The sequence below is a fragment of the Pagrus pagrus genome (assembly GCF_965226575.1).
Source record: "Pagrus pagrus genome assembly, contig: HAP1_SCAFFOLD_35, whole genome shotgun sequence".
Lineage (NCBI taxonomy): Eukaryota > Metazoa > Chordata > Actinopteri > Spariformes > Sparidae > Pagrus > Pagrus pagrus.
Window position 1 is genome coordinate 300308 of NW_028175428.1, and position 11810 is coordinate 312117.

The following is an 11810-nucleotide window of genomic DNA, read 5'->3' on the forward strand; positions in this document are numbered from 1 at the left end:
CTTAGTGCCAAAACAGGCTGCTCTCGCTCTGAAACGCTCGTTTTTCACATAAGCCACTTTTCAGCCTTATAGGCGACTGTACAGTGCAAAAACAGCCTCCTCTCGCTCTGAAACGCTCATTTTTCACATAAGCCACTTTTCAGCCTTAGGCGACTGTACAGTGCTAAAACAGCCTCCTATCGCTCTGAAACGCTCATTTTTGACATAACCCACTTTTCAGCCTTAATGAATTAAATTCCAGGTAAAAACTCCTTTGCCATGAAGAAGATCCAAATTCAACAAGTTCAGGCTAGTAAACCTGTTTGAAAGACCTGTTTTCAGTGAAATGCAGCTTAGTGCAAAAACAGGCTGCTCTCGCTCTGAAACGCTCATTTTTCACATAAGCCACTTTTCAGCCTTAGGCGACTGTGCAGTGCTAAAACAGCCTCCTATCGCTCTGAAACGCTCATTTTTGACATAAGCCACTTTTCACCCTTAATGAATGAAATTCCAGGTAAAAACTCCTTTGCCGTGAAGAAGATCCAAATTCAACCAGTTCAGGCTAGTAAACCTGTTTGAAAGACCTTTTTTCAGTGAAATGCAGCTTAGTGCAAAAACAGGCTGCTCTCGCTCTGAAACGCTCATTTTTCACATAAGCCACTTTTCAGCCTTAGGCGACTGTGCAGTGCTAAAACAGCCTCCTATCGCTCTGAAACGCTCATTTTTGACATAAGCCACTTTTCAGCCTTAATGAATTAAATTCCAGGTAAAAACTCCTTTGCCATGAAGAAGATCCAAATTCAACAAGTTCAGGCTAGTAAACCTGTTTGAAAGACCTTTTTTCAGTGAAATGCAGCTTAGTACAAAAACAGGCTGCTCTCGCTCTGAAACGCTTATTTTTCACATAAGCCACTTTTCAGCCTTAGGCGACTGTACAGTGCTAAAACAGCCTCCAATCGCTCTGAAACGCTCATTTTTGACATAAGCCACTTTTCACCTTTAATGAATGAAATTCCAGGTAAAAACTCCTTTGCCATGAAGAAGATCCAAATTCAACCAGTTCAGGCTAGTAAACCTGTTTGAAAGACCTTTTTTCAGTGAAATGCAGCTTAGTGCAAAAACAGGCTGCTCTCGCTCTGAAACGCTCATTTTTCACATAAGCCACTTTTCAGCGCTAAAACAGCCTCCAATCGCTCTGAAACGCTCATTTTTGACATAAGCCACTTTTCACCTTTAATGAATGAAATTCCAGGTAAAAACTCCTTTGCCATGAAGAAGATCCAAATTCAACCAGTTCAGGCTAGTAAACCTGTTTGAAAGACCTTTTTTCAGTGAAATGCAGCTTAGTGCAAAAACAGGCTGCTCTCGCTCTGAAACGCTCATTTTTCACATAAGCCACTTTTCAGCCTTAGGCGACTGTACAGTGCTAAAACAGCCTGCTATCGCTCTGAAACGCTCATTTTTGACATAAGCCACTTTTCAGCCTTAATGAATTAAATTCCAGGTAAAAACTCCTTTGCCATGAAGAAGATCCAAATTCAACCAGTTCAGGCTAGTAAACCTGTTTGAAAGACCTTTTTTCAGTGAAATGCAGCTTAGTGCAAAAACAGGCTGCTCTTGCTCTGAAACGCTCATTTTTCACATAAGCCACTTTTCAGCGCTAAAACAGCCTCCAATCGCTCTGAAACGCTCATTTTTGACATAAGCCACTTTTCACCTTTAATGAATGAAATTCCAGGTAAAAACTCCTTTGCCATGAAGAAGATCCAAATTCAACCAGTTCAGGCTAGTAAACCTGTTTGAAAGACCTTTTTTCAGTGAAATGCAGCTTAGTGCAAAAACAGGCTGCTCTCGCTCTGAAACGCTCATTTTTCACATAAGCCACTTTTCAGCGCTAAAACAGCCTCCAATCGCTCTGAAACGCTCATTTTTGACATAAGCCACTTTTCACCTTTAATGAATGAAATTCCAGGTAAAAACTCCTTTGCCATGAAGAAGATCCAAATTCAACCAGTTCAGGCTAGAAAACCTGTTTGAAAGACCTTTTTTCAGTGAAATGCAGCTTAGGCGACTGTACAGTGCTAAAACAGGCTCCTCTCGCTCTGAAACACTCATTTTTGACATAAGCCACTTTTCACCCTTAATGAATTAAATTCCAGGTAAAAACTCCTTTGCCATGAAGAAGATCCAAATTGTCGGGGTTCGATACTTTGAAACGCTGGTTTGGAAAGATGATGGCCCAGTCGGCAAACTTTAGTTTGGTGATTTTCTTTTTATTACACCAACAACCCAAAGACAAAAATACCCACAGGTGGCAAAGCAACAAAAAAAACGCAGGAATATTTACAATATGACAGAGTAAAAAAAATATTTACAAGGAACAGGCAGCAACTGTCATCCACATGCCACTCAGCCGAATCCTTCCTTCAAGTGAGCCGAGCTCTCTTTAAATACCCCCTTGGCCCCTCCCCCGGGCAAACCAATTAACAAAACACAGGGGTTAAGAAACATAAACTGGGAAACAACCCAGATAGCAAAATTCTTTTGGCCCATATCTGGCCCACACCTGACATGTTCATCCGGTCCACATACCGCATGGAATGATGTCACTTGGGAGGTCCGCTCCTGTTTGCCAAAAGTGGGCCACAACCAAGCCATCACAATGCCAGATGTCAACCAAAAACAGGCCAAATAAACCAGCAATCAACCGAATGTGGGCCACTGTACACTTTTATTCTGGCCCAAGTACGGCATGGGAAGATGGCACAAGGGTGGTCCACAGTTGTTTGCCAGAAGTGGGCCACAACCAAACCAACACAGTGCCAAATGTCAGCCGACACGCAATAAACCAGCACTCACCCAAATGTGGGCCACCACTGTACATTTTTATTCTGGCCCACATCCCACATGGAATGATGGCACATGAGTGGTCCACAGCTGTTTGCTAGAAGTGGGCCACAACCAAACCAACACAGTGCCAAATGTCAGCCATGACCAAATAAACCAGCACTCACCCAAATGTGGGCCACCACTGTACATTTTTATTCTGGCCCATATACCACTTGGAATGATGGCACAAATGTGGTCCACAGTTGTTTGCCAGAAGTGGGCCACAACCAAACCAACACAGTGCCAAGTGTCAGCCAAAAATAGACCAAATAAACCAGCACTCACCCAAATTTGGGCCACTATGCATTTTTATTCTGACCCACCTACCACATGGAATGACATGAGTGGTCCACACTTGTTTCTCACATATGACCCACAGCCTAGTCATAATGCTACATATTAACCAAGAGCTGAATACATCAGAACTGGTTTACAGTCTATGATCTTGTCTAGCCTGTACACATTGGAGTCACAACCAAACCATGACAAAGTTCTATGTCAAATATGAACACATCATATAAATAAACCAGAACTGGTCTGAATTTGTGGCTACTGTACATGTCATTATGGTACCTCCAGATACTGTGTTAAATGGTGGCAATGGTCCAGTCTTGTTGGTCTCAGTCAAAGATGAAGATACCTACTGAAGAATTGAAGAAAAAACCAGACACGAGAAACAACTTGTGAACAGTAGAGAACTATTTTATTTTTTTAACATGTGCCACAAACAACAACACAACACAAACAAAACAAACATGAAGATGAACATGAAAATTCTGACTGCGGAACACTGTTGCGGAACACGCTCACTCATGGCCCCACCATTGTCTCCTCTTCATCTGGCCCTTTAAGAAATGCACAAAAGAACATATTTTGTTGACTCAGTAAAGCAGTACTGTGGTTACTGTATATGGTTGCAGTGCAAAACACAAAACCTTATCAGGAGACCAAACAAAAAAGGCCCTGTAAAGTGATATAAAGTTATACAATATTGTGTTCATCAAACACTCTGACAAACTTCACATTTAACCTGAAGTTACAGTAATAAAACATAATGTATATTTGAGTTTGTCTTCATGTTAAAGGGGAATAGTGCACAGCCATTTGATTTTTTGCTATTTTGCTAACCTTTCCTCAGCATTTGTTGGTTCACTGAAGCCAGCCATAATGCAATTAATGGAGCATATCATATACATGTTGCAATGTGTGTATTTGTGTGGTTCTATCCTTTCATAAAAAGATAATGGATACAGGGTGTTTTGGTGTGTCATGATGCTGCCAGCACGAGAGCTGGGATACTGGGTCGGAGGGTCTGATCTTACAAGGTTGGTTTTCAGCCAAGTGACGCTAGGTGGAAGGCAGAGAGCCTCCATTCTCCCTGGAACAAGCCAGCAACATTACTCTGAAGCTGTTTCATTAAAGCATAAGTAAGCGGAATGTTTGTGTTAATATAAGTCTTATATAGTTATATCTTCCGACAGCAATCACTTATATAGAGTGTTTGGTCCGAAACACGGGTCTGTCAGTCACCCTGCTCTGCTGTAAGCCGAGGAGAAAACTTTCCTTGTATCCTACAACCTTTATCCAATGAGGAGAGAGAACGGCATAAAGGGGCGGTCCTCTCTGTGTGTGCAGCCAAGGGATGCACGCGCATGTGTTGACGTAGGGAAGAGGGCGGGGACTGCTAACTCCATCCGCTGACAGGAAGTTAGCCAAAACGACCGGATCGCTTACTTCTGCTTTAAGTAAAAAGTAGGTAAAAATCTTGAATATTTCCTCTTTAATGACTCTCCATGGGGACCCCCAAGATAGCTGTCAGTCTGGTGGTGCGTAATAGGTATCCACAAAACTGGACATTTACTGGACCAGAGGTCTGTGTGCTATGGCACGGTGCTCTGGCGGAACACTGGGGCCATACTCAGATCTAAAAGCCCTCACAAGAGGAGAGAGTTGGGATAAAAGTTGAGGTGAGGTCTCTCTGTCCTGGTTTATTCTTTATATATTATGCCAAGGTAAGTATTATATTCCATTGCAACATGGCTGAGGCTCTCAGTTGGAAGCAACTCCATCCTACATATTAAACCTATCACATATCAAGTCTGAGATGACAATGAGTCAGCTAGCCTCACTCACACAATCGCTGTGTAGTTACATCAGACCTGCCCACATGGTGGAGCTGAAGACCATGAATGCAGCAGTAAAGGGAAAAGTTTGAGGTTAGATAAGACCACATCTTAAGACTCAAAACTTCATCCACTCATGTTAACATTAGAAGTATGTTTTTGTGTTTGATAGGGGGTTCTTTCATTCCAGCTCAATTTAGCAGGGAGATGGCATGTAATATTAATATATTTAAAAATATATTTCAGCTGTTGCTTCATATTCATTAATTTATTTTGTAGATAGAATATTATACTAAAGTCAAATACAGTTTTCATTAAAGATGTGTTTCTAACTGAAATGTGATTTCCCTACTTTTCAGACCCATGTACTGGCTTTTAAGAAAGGCAATGGGTGACAATTCCAGTTACAGTTTACATTACTGTCCCACCACTGCCAAGTGAAATCTTTACATTTACAAGAAAATGGCTATGCTTGCTGCATGGTGGCTGAACAAGCTTCTAATTCCTAAGTGACCATAGCGGAAAAAATGGCAAAAATCACAACACTGCCTTTTTTAATTGTATTTGCTCATTTAGAATTGGGGAGATTTGTTCTGTACTTTGCGCTCGTTTTTTTTTTACATATGCTGACAGCTTCATCTTGATTTCTGCTGTAGAACAGTATCACACATATATTGCAAAATAGGTATTGTAGCTGACTTACGTGCGAGCTGTGTGGCACGCCTTTTCTCCTCTCTCTCTCTCCTCCCACCATCCCTGTCTCCAGCGAGATGAAGCCACCTTTTTATATAAGCCTCCACCTCCTGGTCTGTTGCAGTGGCCGTCAATTGATTGTTTCTGACCGTTCCTAAAAATTGAGAAAACTGTAAAGCTTTGGATAGATTGCACACAATGGTGAGAAATGGCTAACTGCATGACATGCTATATCCTGCCCATAGTTGGGCAGCAATGAATGTAGTTTGAAAACAGTCTAGCCATGACCAGCCAATTACTAAAATTGTAGGAGGAAAACTCTCGCCTTCAGCTGACGAACTGATTGCAGACTGGTGCATCTTAGAGCAGGGGGCAGATAAATAGCTGGAGAAGATGGTGAAGCACATAGTTTTAGATATTTTTATTATGGTGCAGGTTGCTGACATTTCGGCACAGAGTATGTCTTCTTCAAAGCAAACAGAGCAATTTAAGAATGGCAGCTTTAAACTGGTGCCTTATAAAATGTGATTGGGTGTATATGTTGTTGTATTATAAGTATTTTATAACGAGTATTAGACTATCAGCATTTTTAATTAATTGTATTACTTAAAGCTATGGTCTAAGGTCTGAAAGACGATGAGAAGCCGCCATTAGCAGCACCGTGGAGAGCTCCAGAGCTGGAGGGAGACTCGTCGCTCTGGGCGACCCAGCACAGGGTGCTGTATGTGGGGGAGAGGAGTAGGAAGACCGGGGCCTGTAGCTCCGCGGCGCCGTAGTTCGCAGAGCGACCCCGCTCAGGTTGCCGCTGCGGCTAGAAGCGGCTGTGTGTTGGGGAGAGGATCAGGGAGACTCGACGCGGCACCGGTACCAGTAATAACGGCAGCAACACATTCTGTGCTTCTGTACTGTGCTTCTCTGAATCCTAGTGGGGCTTTCAGCGGCATGTGTTTAAACATGTACCCTCTGACTGTTATAATCATATGGATGCTGTTATAATGTGTTGTGATTGAGATCCTGACCCACCAAACAGCCTGGAAAGTGACAAAGTTACGTTTTTCGTACAAAATTACATAATCACCATCAGTAAACAATACGCTGTCTGACTATTTCACTCGCGGGGAGGGATGCTGTTTTCTGGAGGGAAAGTTCACTGCCACAGAGATTTATTTTTCTTGTCTCACACAGAGTCGTTGAACATGGGTCGGCATGTTCTCTGACCACTTTGCCACCACTTCTCAACTGCCTGCTCTGCATTATAGTCCTCAACCTCAGGGAAATGCAATGATATACGGAGGAGGGAATTGAGCATTTTGTTTGAGAGTGAGCGTTTGACATTTTTTTTTTCACTGTCCCGTAATTGTCCCGGACAAAATATAAGTGTGTCCCAGCAGGAATTTTTATGGTCCCCGCCGGGACATCGTTAATTTCGAGCCCTGCTGCCTGGTCATATTAACCTTGTATAAAAACTGAATGTTAACTAGCTAACATTTTTCGCAGCACTGGCAACCTGACAAAACAATGTGAAGTTCCAACAATAAGAGCTGAATGTTTCCCACAGAAATTCATTCATTTATTTTTCGTTCAGGGACTCACCTCACCGTGACTTCTCTCCTCGATCTCCGGCTCGCGCACTTTTTGCTCCCTTGCTCCCTTTCGTCAATTCGAATATGATGCATTCAAAAGACTCGTAATTTGGAAAACTCCAACTTAAAGCGGAAAAAAACATAACGGAAAGTAGAGTTTGAATAAAGATACGATCCTTACAGACTTAATAGCGTTGACTTAATAAAAAAAAAAAAAAAAAAAAAAAACACTGTCACTGTGGGTGATATGTTCAGGTAAATGTAGGTCAATACATTTTCCAATGTCGACCTGCCAGTCATTTTCTATGTGACACAGAGAGCAGGTGGGAGCGGTTTCTGTTCACAAATGAACTGTCACTCTTGGCCTAGGCTATGCTCTTATTGGCACACTCGGTCAAGGAATGTACAGTATGTTGTGAATTTAATGAATTGAATTGAATTTATTTATTTAAAACAGGGACAATGCACAAAAAAACATTAATCTTGTAAGACAAGAAGAGATGCTTTGAGCCAGGTTATAGTTCCGCCTGTAGTCCCTGGGCAGGTAAAGTTAAAGCAGATACAGTATTAAAATCATTGAAATATGAGTGACATGATGACCATAATATTTTAAAAATAGACAGAATACACTAGTAAAAGCAGGGAACAAGAGCACCAAATCATGAAGTGCACAACAGCACATACTCTCTTACTCTTATCACACATTCAAACAGATAACAGTCCAACTATCCTCCTCTAATAACCACATTCATACACATATTAATAACCAGACACGTATACACACATGTAACTCAACAATGTGTGCAAACTCGCTTCCTCAGTAACCAGCGCTTTGACAAGCATGAGAACATGTAGGGATTTGTACATACACTGAAAAAAGGAACATGTTGGATTAACTTAATTCAATGGTGGACATTGGTTGCACACAGATGTTTTGCTTTGGCAGCAACTTAAACAATTGAGTTAAATTAACACAAGTTATTCATGTTCAATAAACCTGTATATTTTGTGTTGATACAGTGTGATTAAAACATGTTTTGATAAAGTAATTTGAGCTCTTGGAACATTTAAATCCTTCACAATTTCATCACTTCATTTCAACACTATTCAATAACTTTTACTCCAATACTATTTGGTAGCGTAAATACTACACGTTATTTTCATTTTACATGTTCGTATTATAGTCTAGTGTCAATTACACAATTTTACAATGGAGGCCTAAAAACAGATTGTTTGTATTGTTCTCTGAAGATGGTTGCCTGTACCACTAGTAACCTTTCAAAATAAAATGTCTAATTTCACTGCAGTGACAGTAGGTAAAGAATTGAACTGACATTACTGTTCTACTGTAATACAAATCAACAGTGAACAAGTAATGTCAGTTTTTCAGTGTTTTACCGACTCAGCCACAGAATGGAAATTAGACCTTTTCTTTTGAAAAGGCTACAGGCAACCATCTTCGAAGAGAACAATACAAACATTATGTTCAAGGTCTCTATTGTCAAGATTAAATTAAATAACAATTGTAACTGTAAACAATTCGATTCAACTATAGAACTGATTTGAAATGCAAAAACGTTAGTTGCCATTGCCATTTCAACAATCATTTATTTTAATGCCTAATACCTTTCTATTAACTCTCTTAATCATTGACATTACCCATTTTTACCCCAATTAAAAACAGAAATGAACAGTTGCATGTCAAAGCCTTTATTCAAGAGCCATAGGATAAACAGCAATGACTGACCTCATTGTGACATCTTGGTTCAAAACAGAACAGTATCTTAGAAGTATTTAAAATTCCTTACTACAACTGAAACATCCCATGCTGTTGCTGATTGTTCACCTGGAAATTCAACCTCCAAAATGCAGGAGAGCAAGTGTGAGCTTTAATTGTCCTCCTACCTGGAGCTAACCGCCTCACGTGCACAACAACAGTGAGCTCTCCTTACTGGAACAGTTTTGTCTTTAAGCTTTGGGCTTTCCTCGAGAGTTGAGCCACATCCAACTCCATTACCACCTTTTGAATCACTTCAAAAGTATAGCGGAGCTGTGACGGATACCTCATGTTCAAAGAGTAAAAAAGTCCAAACAGGAAGGCTGTTGCAAGGGCTACATTATCCAGATCTTGAAGAACCACCACACCCTCGATGATGATGCCAACATCAGAAAAGTCATTGCCTGGCGTCTCTCTGGTGACATATTCCCACTGTCGTTTTCTCAATGGCACTCAGTGCAGTGGCCTCAGTCATGTCCTGGTTAAAGATAAAACATTTCTTGAAGCTTTTTAAAAATAAATAAATAAAATAAAAAAATTGATGCTTTTGAATGCAGCAATTCTAATGCAATAGTTTATTTAAACCCATGTAAGCAGCATAGCAGATTACTACAGCCAAAGATTGCCCTGCCATGCTGCCATTCATGGTCAATTTCTGAGAGAAAAAATAAAATACAGACATAACAAATTCCAGATCAAATGAAGAAGAGCCTTCAAGCTAATGTAAAGACTGAATTCTCGTCCTCATTTCTTCTGGAAGTTGTTTTCATGTTCCTGGATGATTTTTTATTATTAACCTTGATTTACTCCAGGGCTGTATCCCAGTCCCAATTCTGCCCTTGTCAGATGAGGGTCAGTGCAGTGTAAGAAGATGGTGGATTTTTCCTTCTTTCACTAGATTCACAAATTTGAAGTGTTTTCACACTAGTGTAATCCCTAATGTAAGAGAAACAATATTTTTTCACTCTGTGGCAGAGGGGTCAATATAGGTGGTTTTTCACTTTCATAATGGGGGATTATGGAGAAAAAATGGACTGTTTGGACCATTTGTTTTTAATCTCAGCACTGGAATCACTTTGCCAAGGTGATAAAGATGGCAAATGGACCTAAACGGTCCAAGTAGGATCACAGGGTTAACTGAATACGTTTGGAAATGTAGCAAAGCCACAATCTACTCACAAAACACCCACCATGTACTCCTGCACCAAGACGTCGGGATTCTCATTCAGATAGATGCAGAGTCCTTTAATGAGGGACTCCCTTCCGGCATCAATGTCATCCTTAAGAATTATAACAAAGACAATAGAGATATTTGAACTCAAATTTTCAGTAGCACAGAAGAAAGTGATCAAAGACAAAAACTCTGACTTTTTTAAACAGTCAGCATGTGACACCAGTATCTAAAAACCAACAGTAAAACTACCTGTTTGGACCTGACCTTTATGGACTGGACGTTATATAATCTCCGGAGATGATATAAAAAAAGATACATTTCTCATAGTGCAGTGCAGTGACAGTGAATGCATGATAAAAATGACTGGGTCCTTTCAGTGGAATCAGTACTCACAGGTTCTCACATGAACACCATATCTATGACACAACTAGTCAGGGCATCATTTTTTAAATTACCTCCATTGCATCAAAAAGAGCTGGCCATCTCTCTTGTACATTGCTGATCATGGGAGCATCACAAAAAAAACATAAAAGCTGCTGCCAAACTGTGCTCGATTACATCTGGGTGGTCATTTAGAACACCAGTACTGCTACCTGGTTGAGCATCCTCACCAATGTCATCATCAGACGTATTTGAAGCAGATTCTGGGGAAGCGAGGGTGGCTGATACTACAATTCCTGGTTTAAAATCTTTTAGTGAAAAAGACCTGTGTTTTCTGCTCTTGTGGGATTTAAAAGATCCTAAGATGTTTGTTTGAAATTTGCAATCCAAGAACATGCACGTTACAACCTCATTTATCTTCAAATGTGCATTAACGTGAGTCCAGTAATCCCTCTCAGACACAAGATCCTTACAAGGACACAAATGGCAACTAAATGTACATTTCTCTGACTGATGACGACTAGTTTTAATAACATCTATTCAAATGAATTAACAATGCATTCCACGTTCTAAAAGTGCATGGGCAGCTTGCATGCACACATGGAATACGATTGTTATTCCCATAATGTCTATGTCTGACTCGATAGTACTTCAGAATATGGGACCTACTTGGAAAAACTGAAGGGCAGGTCTTGCATTGCCACATTCACTCTGTCACTGGAACACTTCTAGCTGTGGAAGTAAAAACAAAGAAGGATTAAAGGTAGGGTTGGAGATCCTGGAAAAACAGTTTGAGCAGGACACATTTTAAAAATACACAGACAAAAGTCCAAGCCTAAATTAAGGCTTTAGCTAAATTAATTACATTAATCACCTGTCTGACAATATATACAGGTAAAAGTTGAACCTATGACAGAGTTGTCGTATAAGATACCACAGATGTATTAATGAGGTGGCCAGTGTCTGTGTATGCATGTGCTGAGGGATTCATTAAAATCTGTAATGCATTAACTACTACTAATTACTACTAATTACGGTAATAATAAGAGCAAATACAACATCCTGGTCTCACCACAAAAACTTGAGCCCATGATCCATCAGCTGACTCCAGGTGATATGCAGACTTGAGTTTGCATTATGAGGCATTATCTAGGCATTATGAAAACTGTATTTTAATAAACATACATTAGATGTACTCTCACCGGCAACTT

At 40.4% G+C, this 11810-nt stretch overlaps 2 long non-coding RNA genes across 2 annotated transcripts; both read right to left on the bottom strand.

Moving 5' to 3' along the window:
• Positions 1 to 3555: 3555 nt before the first annotated feature.
• On the bottom strand, positions 3556 to 7349 carry LOC311253704. The gene is made up of 3 exons (XR_014621821.1): positions 7278 to 7349; positions 5695 to 5838; positions 3556 to 3713 (listed from the first exon to the last, which is right to left on the bottom strand). It is a non-coding gene; the product is annotated as an uncharacterized lncRNA (long non-coding RNA).
• Positions 7350 to 8956: 1607 nt separating this feature from the next.
• On the bottom strand, positions 8957 to 10547 carry LOC311253703. Its single transcript, XR_014621820.1, has 2 exons — positions 10235 to 10547; positions 8957 to 9522 (listed from the first exon to the last, which is right to left on the bottom strand). It is a non-coding gene; the product is annotated as an uncharacterized lncRNA (long non-coding RNA).
• Between the last annotated feature and the right edge of the window lie 1263 nt (positions 10548 to 11810).